The sequence below is a fragment of the Mus caroli genome, chromosome 6, assembly GCF_900094665.2.
Source record: "Mus caroli chromosome 6, CAROLI_EIJ_v1.1, whole genome shotgun sequence".
NCBI classification, from domain to species: domain Eukaryota; kingdom Metazoa; phylum Chordata; class Mammalia; order Rodentia; family Muridae; genus Mus; species Mus caroli.
The window spans coordinates 34,284,616-34,292,279 of NC_034575.1; the positions used below are offsets into that span (position 1 = coordinate 34,284,616).

The 7,664-nt window shown below is 38.2% G+C and overlaps 1 protein-coding gene and 1 pseudogene across 7 annotated transcripts in view; both read right to left on the reverse strand.

Moving 5' to 3' along the window:
- The window catches only part of Braf (B-Raf proto-oncogene, serine/threonine kinase), a 123,475-nt gene that overhangs the window by 51,602 nt on the left and 64,209 nt on the right, over window positions 1-7,664 (reverse strand). The gene's annotated exons all lie outside the window — the stretch shown is intronic.
- On the reverse strand, window positions 329-1,837 carry LOC110296432 (annotated as a pseudogene).

A 7,664-nucleotide genomic window follows, 5' to 3' on the forward strand; every position in this document is an offset into this window, starting at 1 on the left:
TATTTTTCATAATTTAAAGTTACTGAAATAAAAATCTGAAGAAGGTAGTTAGAAAGTTACAAGTAATTTTGAGAATATACTTGTACATTTTAGGACCCTAAAGATAGAATTACTACTTAATACCAGTATTGAATGAAATTTTTATAATATCAAATACCATCTCCAAAATTTTGGAAGATAATCTATATGGTGCCATTTATCGTCCATATTTCAAAATGTTTTTCATGTCTCATTAACACCAGAGACCAAAGAGGGGCGGGGGGGGGAGAACCATAAAATATTAAAAACTGAAGCAAATATTTAAAATAACTAAAAAAATTTGGGGTATTGTAGTTGTGAGGTGCACATGGAAGCCAGAAACTGATGTCAATTGCTTTATCTCCACTTATTTAAGACGGGGTCTTTTCACTGAAGCTAGAATTTACAATTGGTTATTAGACTGCTGGCCAGCAAACTCCAAAAATCTTCTTATCTCTGTCTTCCTAGGATTGGGGTGTAAAAGTATCTTTTATTCCCTTGAAGAAATTGTCTCTGAGGCTTATGGCCTCAGTCAGCTAACCTAGGCCTAGTCGTGGAAACTTCTAGCCTCCATGCAATCTTATTTAGGCCTTGAATGTATTCAGCCTCTGAGCTTTACTGCTGACTAAGCTCACTTCTTCCTTCTTTCTGAACTATGGCTGACTGGTTCAATTCAGGTGTTCTGGTTCAAAACTCTTCTCCCAGCTGACTGACTCAATCTGGCTTCTCTCTCAGCCTCTCCTGAATTGCTCTGCTTGAACTCATACTACCTTTGGTAACATGTTCTAATTTTCTGGCTCTCTCTTTCTCATTCTCTCATCACCTGATCAAGTTTATTCTCGCTCTGTAACCTATCTCTTTACAACTGTCCTAGTAAAACTACCTCCTTCCTTCTTTTTTCTCTCTCTGCTGCTCTCTTCAGAAGCCTCTTTTCCCTCTTTTTTTCTCCTGTAAGTTGGGAATTCTTTTGGGGGTGCGGTGGGGGAGGTATCAAAACTCTTTATTTGAAGAAATGGTACAAATTAAAGAACTTAAGAGGATGTTTTGGTGCAACTTACAGAAAAGACAAAGGCAGCCCAACATATATGCACTGCCTCGGTGACCAGTAAAGTCACAAGGCTTTGGGAAAGTCAGCTTAGCTCTTATCACTGAGTCCCAGGGTGTGCTTGACAAAGAGATATTCTGCCATGCCAGATTCAGGGGCTACCATCTTGCATAGTTGGTCACGTGGTCACCCTGTTCTTTGATGGATTTCACCTGCTCACTCAGGTATAATGTGTCTCAATGAAGTCACATAAGTGGGGACCATTCTTGTCCATAGTCAGTTTGTGCAGTCCTAGTTGTGCCTGATTCACATTCCTTTCCAAGTGCAGTGTACACTCGACTGCATTCAGCCCGCTCTCCCAGGTATCACAGTCTGGTTTCTTTATATTCGGCAGGAAAATTCAGCCACTTCATTGGTTCTACAGCTTCATCAGAGATTGGTAGAGAAAGTATTTGGCAAAGTTCTTCAGAGACACATCATCCAGGTCAAAACAGCAAGCCATAGACAGAGGCAGGAGGCATGTAACTCCGAGTTGATCTGATTGTTGCCAGCAGCCTCCTGATCCTGATGGTAATTCGGCAACACTTTTGTGGGAGCAGCATTGGTCATGGCAGTGGCAGGGCAAGGTGCAGCAGAGCAACTAAGTTGCAAAGGGCTCAGGCTCAGAAAAGCCAACTGGGGTCAGAGGGGTTGGGCACCCAGTTCTGTACAAGCACAGTTGAAGCAGGAAGCTGCAGGGACTCTGGGCAAGAATGTCTCAAGTTGGGCATATTCTATTCTGTCAAATCCTTCTCTGATTCATCACTTTGAAACATGAGTGCTTCCTTCTACAAACTAACTTTATTTTCATTGTTTGGGATTAAACGTGTGTACTAAGGGCATGTCTGTATTCCAGCCAGAGGGATTAAAGGTGTGTGCTAAGGCCTGAGCCACACCATACACAACTGAAAAACAGCTTTTTTCCCCCAGTAAATAACACAATTTTTGGTTCCAAGTGTGATCCTGCAACACTGGGGTCATGGGTTTCAACAACAGTCACAACCCAACTTTTTAGGTGGGCAATGAGGATGGAAACTCAAGTCCTCAAGCTTGCATGACAAGGACTTTAGCCACTGAGCCATCTTCCCAGCCCTAAAATTATTTTGATTAAAATACTTTAATAGGTTATAGGATGACTTATTAATTAACATTTTTGATACAGATAATAAAATCTACAAGTGCTGGCCTAAAGAGCCTGGCTAGAGGCTAGATTATAAACTCCTAAAAAGATTGTAGTACCTCAGATAAGATTCTCAGGAGCAGGTTTTTTTTTTTTTTTTTTTGGTTTTTTGGGAACGGGTTTTTCTGTGTAGTCCTGGCTGTCCTGGCCCTCACTTTGTAGACCAGGCTGGCCTCGAACTCAGAAATCCGCCTGCCTCTGCCTCCCGAGTGCTGGGACTAAAGGCGTGCGCCACCACGCCCGGCTTCATCAGCCTAAGTTTCAACTGGCCATGGAAAGTCCAACATGGACCAAGTTCTCTTCACATACTGGTCAGCATTTTATCCCATATTATAAAAGCTAACCAGCAATATTTAGTTGTTATTAGACAAGAAAGACAATGTTGAGATAACAAGGGAAATCATAAAAGAATGGTAAGAAAATACAATAGGAGGGGACAATGAGATTGATCACTCAGTGGATCAAAAGGTACTTGCTACTAAGCCTGATGACCTGGAACTGATCTCTGGAGCCTAGATGGTGGAAGGAGACCTTATTCCACAAAGCTGTCTTCTAACTTCCACAGAGGTGCCTCAGCATGCGCATGAGCACAGACACACATGCACACAGTCATATTAAATACAAATAATAAAAAAGTAATAGAAAAGGGTAGAATAAAGATTTGGAGAGCAAAGCTTAAGCGTAACAAAAATCTTCTAAATAAAGCACATCATCAGACTGTGAAGCTCATGATATAAGGATAAGGAAAGAAATGTACTTTAGGGATTCATATTAACTACGCGAGTCTGCTTAAATGAACAGGATGTAAACATTATTCTCTAAAAGAAACGGGCGTAAGCCTAACTACAATTAATGGAACTGGATTTGAGGGAAGTTATGTTTCATCTGGTTATCGAGAAATTTTGTCAAAGCTGTTCTTATTCTTGCTTTATAAAGCTAAATAAAAATAGAAACAAAAATTCCTTTACTAAGGAATTTTCAAACAGCTAAAAATTACAAGAATGTTATTAGTTAATAAGTATTCAGAAATAAAAACTGTTAAGCTACTCACAGTCTTAGGACAATAGTGCCCTTTAATTCAGAACTAAAATCTGGGAAAGCCTGAATTAACTAGAATGTATAGAATAGTCTAATTAATATAATATGTGACCTAGCAATGATAGAGAGGAAATAAACTACTCCTGAAATGTACTGAGTAAAAACTATGACAGAAATATGAACTGGGTAACAAATAAGAACTCTGTTTTCAGAGGACAGTGATTCAGAAACAAGGAGAAATAAAAAACCCTGTATTTAATCTGGTAAAAGAAGAGGGCTTGAAACACAAAATCCATGTGATGTATTAATACCATCTGGAGAGTGAAGGTATGCCTGAGTTCAAAGTTAACTTCTCTACCCTTGAAGGCAAGTATATGGTAACTCTGAGCAATATTTCATTATTGTACCCATCTGTATGTTTTAATTCAATGCTTAGCAAAAGCAATCCTCGAACTATAATTTGGCTTCTCCATTACTGTCTTTCCAAAGAAGAGTGGGCCCATCCTACACAAGTCTGGACTAGGTGGCATGTATATTCTTTGTTCTGATTTTGCTCAACTTAACTAGTATATTCCTAATTGTCATCATTCGGAAAACTTATAAAGCCATACCTGCATATTGTGGACTCTTTCCTTGATGTAGGCAATTTATAACTAACCTATGAAGGATCTTGGCCATCACCTAATTGGCTTTCTCCCACAGGTATATATTTGTACTGACCCTTTCACATACCTTCTTAAAACTAAAATTAAAAAAATTTTAAATTAAAAATAAACAGAATCTTAATTCTAACACTCTTTAGAAAACAACTATAATTTAGGCTTAAGTTTTAGGTTACACTATTTAAATTTTTTTGAAGCACAGTAACTTTCTGTAAGTAATAAAAAGAAAGTAATTATCTCTTTATATTCTAAACTGGGTAATATATTAATTTTAGAAAATTTCTTGGTATGCCCATACTTGTCTTAGGACTGTTATAATTGTTGTCAGAACTAGTAACTGTAGGCAAGTTACTGAACACTGTGTAAAGATTATCCTTGTATTATTCAAATGCTGATTTCTCTGTCCCCATATCTGCCTGCAATCCAGACATGGCTATTCTCAGTATCTCCTGACTCAATGTTGTGTAAACATTGTTCTCATTTATCCTCTTATTTGTCAATAAAAGCTGATTGCCAGTGGCTGAGCAGAGGAGAGAGTAGGGCTGGACTTCTGATTCCAGAGAGGGGAGGGGAAAAGAAAGAAGAGAAGGGAGAATTCAGCCATGAGGAGAGCTGAGGGGACAACAATGGAAATACACCTGGAGCAGAAAAAGTCACATCAATACGAAAATACAAGTGTCTTGGGGATTTTGGCTGGAAGATAGCCAGATTAGCTTAGAGGATTAAAATAGATTAATAAATGTTCAAATACTGTGCTGTAAAGCTTGATTAAATAAATCTTATACTCTGTTTAATTTTTGTGCGAGCTAGCCAGGAAAAAATACTATTACTTTTAAAATTACACTAACAAGCAACAAATCAAATATTGTGATACTGAATATAACTGATGTGTCTACTTTTTGTTATCAACTTGACCACGTCTGGAATGAATCTGTGAGGGATCTTTTTTTCCCCTTAAACTAAACTATCTGAAGTGGGAAAACCCATTCTCATCTGGATCTTTGAGGTAGAAAGATACACTTTTTAAATTCAGATCTTTTGAGATGACAAGATCCACTTTTAATCTGGCCACACCTTCTGCTGGCAACGTAGATAAAGGACATGGAGAAGGAAGCTTGCTCTCTTTGCCTGCTTGTTCTCACTCTCACTAGCAAGTCCATTCTTTCACTGGCATTAGAGCCTACTTCTTCAGGATTCTGGCAGATACTGAAGACCAGTAGGGACATCCAGCCTCATGGACTGAACAACTACTGGATTGTTGGACTTTCCATTAGTAGACTAGCTAGACCATAATCTGTAAGCCATTCTAGTAGTGTGTGTGTGTCTACACATATGTGTGTATTTATATGTACATATATAAAAAATATATAATACATATATACATATTCTATAAGTTCATTATATAAATTATGTTCCTCTAGAGAACCTTGACTAATTGGCTTCTAACTTTACAAATGTAATTTTACACAGTGACATAAAAGCATTGGGAAACTAACTTCTAGAGAATCTTGCACAGTTTTCAAGACCAGATCTATTTCCCTCTAGTTAGAAAAAATACATGTGGCAGAGGCAAATGCTTTCTTAACTTAGAAACAGCAACCCTTCACTTAGAAGACAATCTGTACTGTTACCATTATGATCCTTCAGATAGGCCATGCTAATTTTATGTTCTGTAACTCTGTTCATAGAACTGGCATCTGTCATTAGAAAAGCATTACAGATCTATAGATTCTGTTAAGAGAATTGCAGTAGCCAAAGGATTAATTAAAATCCCAAACATTATTTTGATCTGATCATCTACAAAAAAAAAAAAAAAAAGTCATACAACTAATGGCAGAGCCATCAGAGATAACTATTACAATCTGACAATACAGTTGTATTTTCTAGTGATATAAAAAGATAATATGCTTATATATGTTATTATTATTATTACTATTATTGTTGTTGTTATTATGTGCTTGTTTGCAGGTGTGTGCATGCCATGATGCACACATGAAGGTAAAAAAACAAATTTTTACCTATTTTTGAGGTAGGGCCTCTTGTTACTGCTATGCTGTATCGACTTTTGTTGATGGGATGATCTTCCATCCTATTATATGAATGCTGGGATTACAGCTGTACCACATTTAGCCTTTGTCAAATTTACAAAGTCCTATGGCAAGCACTTTTACCTACTAAGCCATCTCATCTCATCTCACACACATTCCAATTCTATGTGTGATGGGGGAGAAGGGTACCAGGTAGCCTTCTCTATTGCTTTCTGTCTTATTTGAGGAAGGATCTCTCCTTGATCCTGGAAATGGAGTTCTTTCAACTAGATTTCAAGCCTGCAATAAAAACTGCAGGTCTATTATAAGTATCAACTTAATGTTATCCTTCTTTAATGTTTAAGTCTAAAGAAATAAAGGCTAGCAAGATGACAGTGTGTGCAACTGTCATGAAAGACTGACCACTTGCGTGATCCCTGGTTCCACAGTGAAAGGAGAGAACTGAGTCATGAAAGCTGTCCCCTGTGTAGAGGTACACATGTACTAGGGTATATCATACATACACAAATACCTACATATCACTGCCCACAGAATCAATCAATCATGAATAAATAAATAAGTTTTTGAGGACCTAAAGAACTAATACACTGTGAAGAGTCAGAGGAAGAGGGTAAGAGTAAAATAAATACCCGTGCACTGAACATTTCAGAGTGATTCTAGGTCAGAATGCTATCTGGGAACGTCTCTTACCCTCCTTTCCCTCCCCCACTCTATCTTCCCAAGATAAGAGTTTCTCTGTGTAGCCCTAGCTATCCTGGAGTTAGCTCTGTAGAACAGGCTAGCCTTGTGCTCACAGAGATCCATCTGCCTCTGACTGCAGAGTGCTGGGATCAAAGGTGTACGTTGCCACTACCCAGAGAAACTTTTTTATTTTTTATTTTAAAAAACCACATACTTCCAGGACTTAACACAATGGGAAAAGCAAGAGACCTATTCAAACATATTCAAGAGCCAACTTAAATTATTGTCTCTTTTTCTACTATGAATGCAATGCCTTGGAGATATTTTTAGAGTAAGTGTTTGCTTTCCCTCCTAAATGGATAGGACTGCTACCACTTGCCTTTTGTCCTTTGTCAATGCCCTGCTTCTCTTCACACAGCCTTCCCTCAACTTTAGGCTTTGCTGTCTTCTTTACCGTAGGCTTTCCATGTCCATCTGTATTTCACTGCTAAGTAAATTTTCCCTTCCAAATCATTTTTATCACATTGGTAACTTGTTTGAAAACCTTTATTCTCCCACACCTTCATAGCTCAAGCAAATACCAGCCAAAATGTCAAGATTTTCTACTACATGGTCTCACACATGGCACTTTTCTTCTTCCAACTTTTTGTTGTTATTTGAGATTAAGGTCTCACTCTGTAGCAAAGGTTAGGCTCAGACTCACCATCTTTCTGCTTCAGCCTCCAGAGTGCTGGGATTTTATACGTGTGCATCTTATCAGTCTCTCACATACTACTTATAAACTTAGGTAAGCTTTGTGACTAGCTCTGAAACCTGCTCTCTTCTCTGGACACTCACTTTGACTCCCTGAGTTCACTGAGCTTCCAGCAACTCATTCTCTCTCTCCACCTCCCTCCCCTTTCCCCCATCTCTCTCTGTTTATGTTTTTTTTTGTTGTTGTTGTTTTTTTTTTT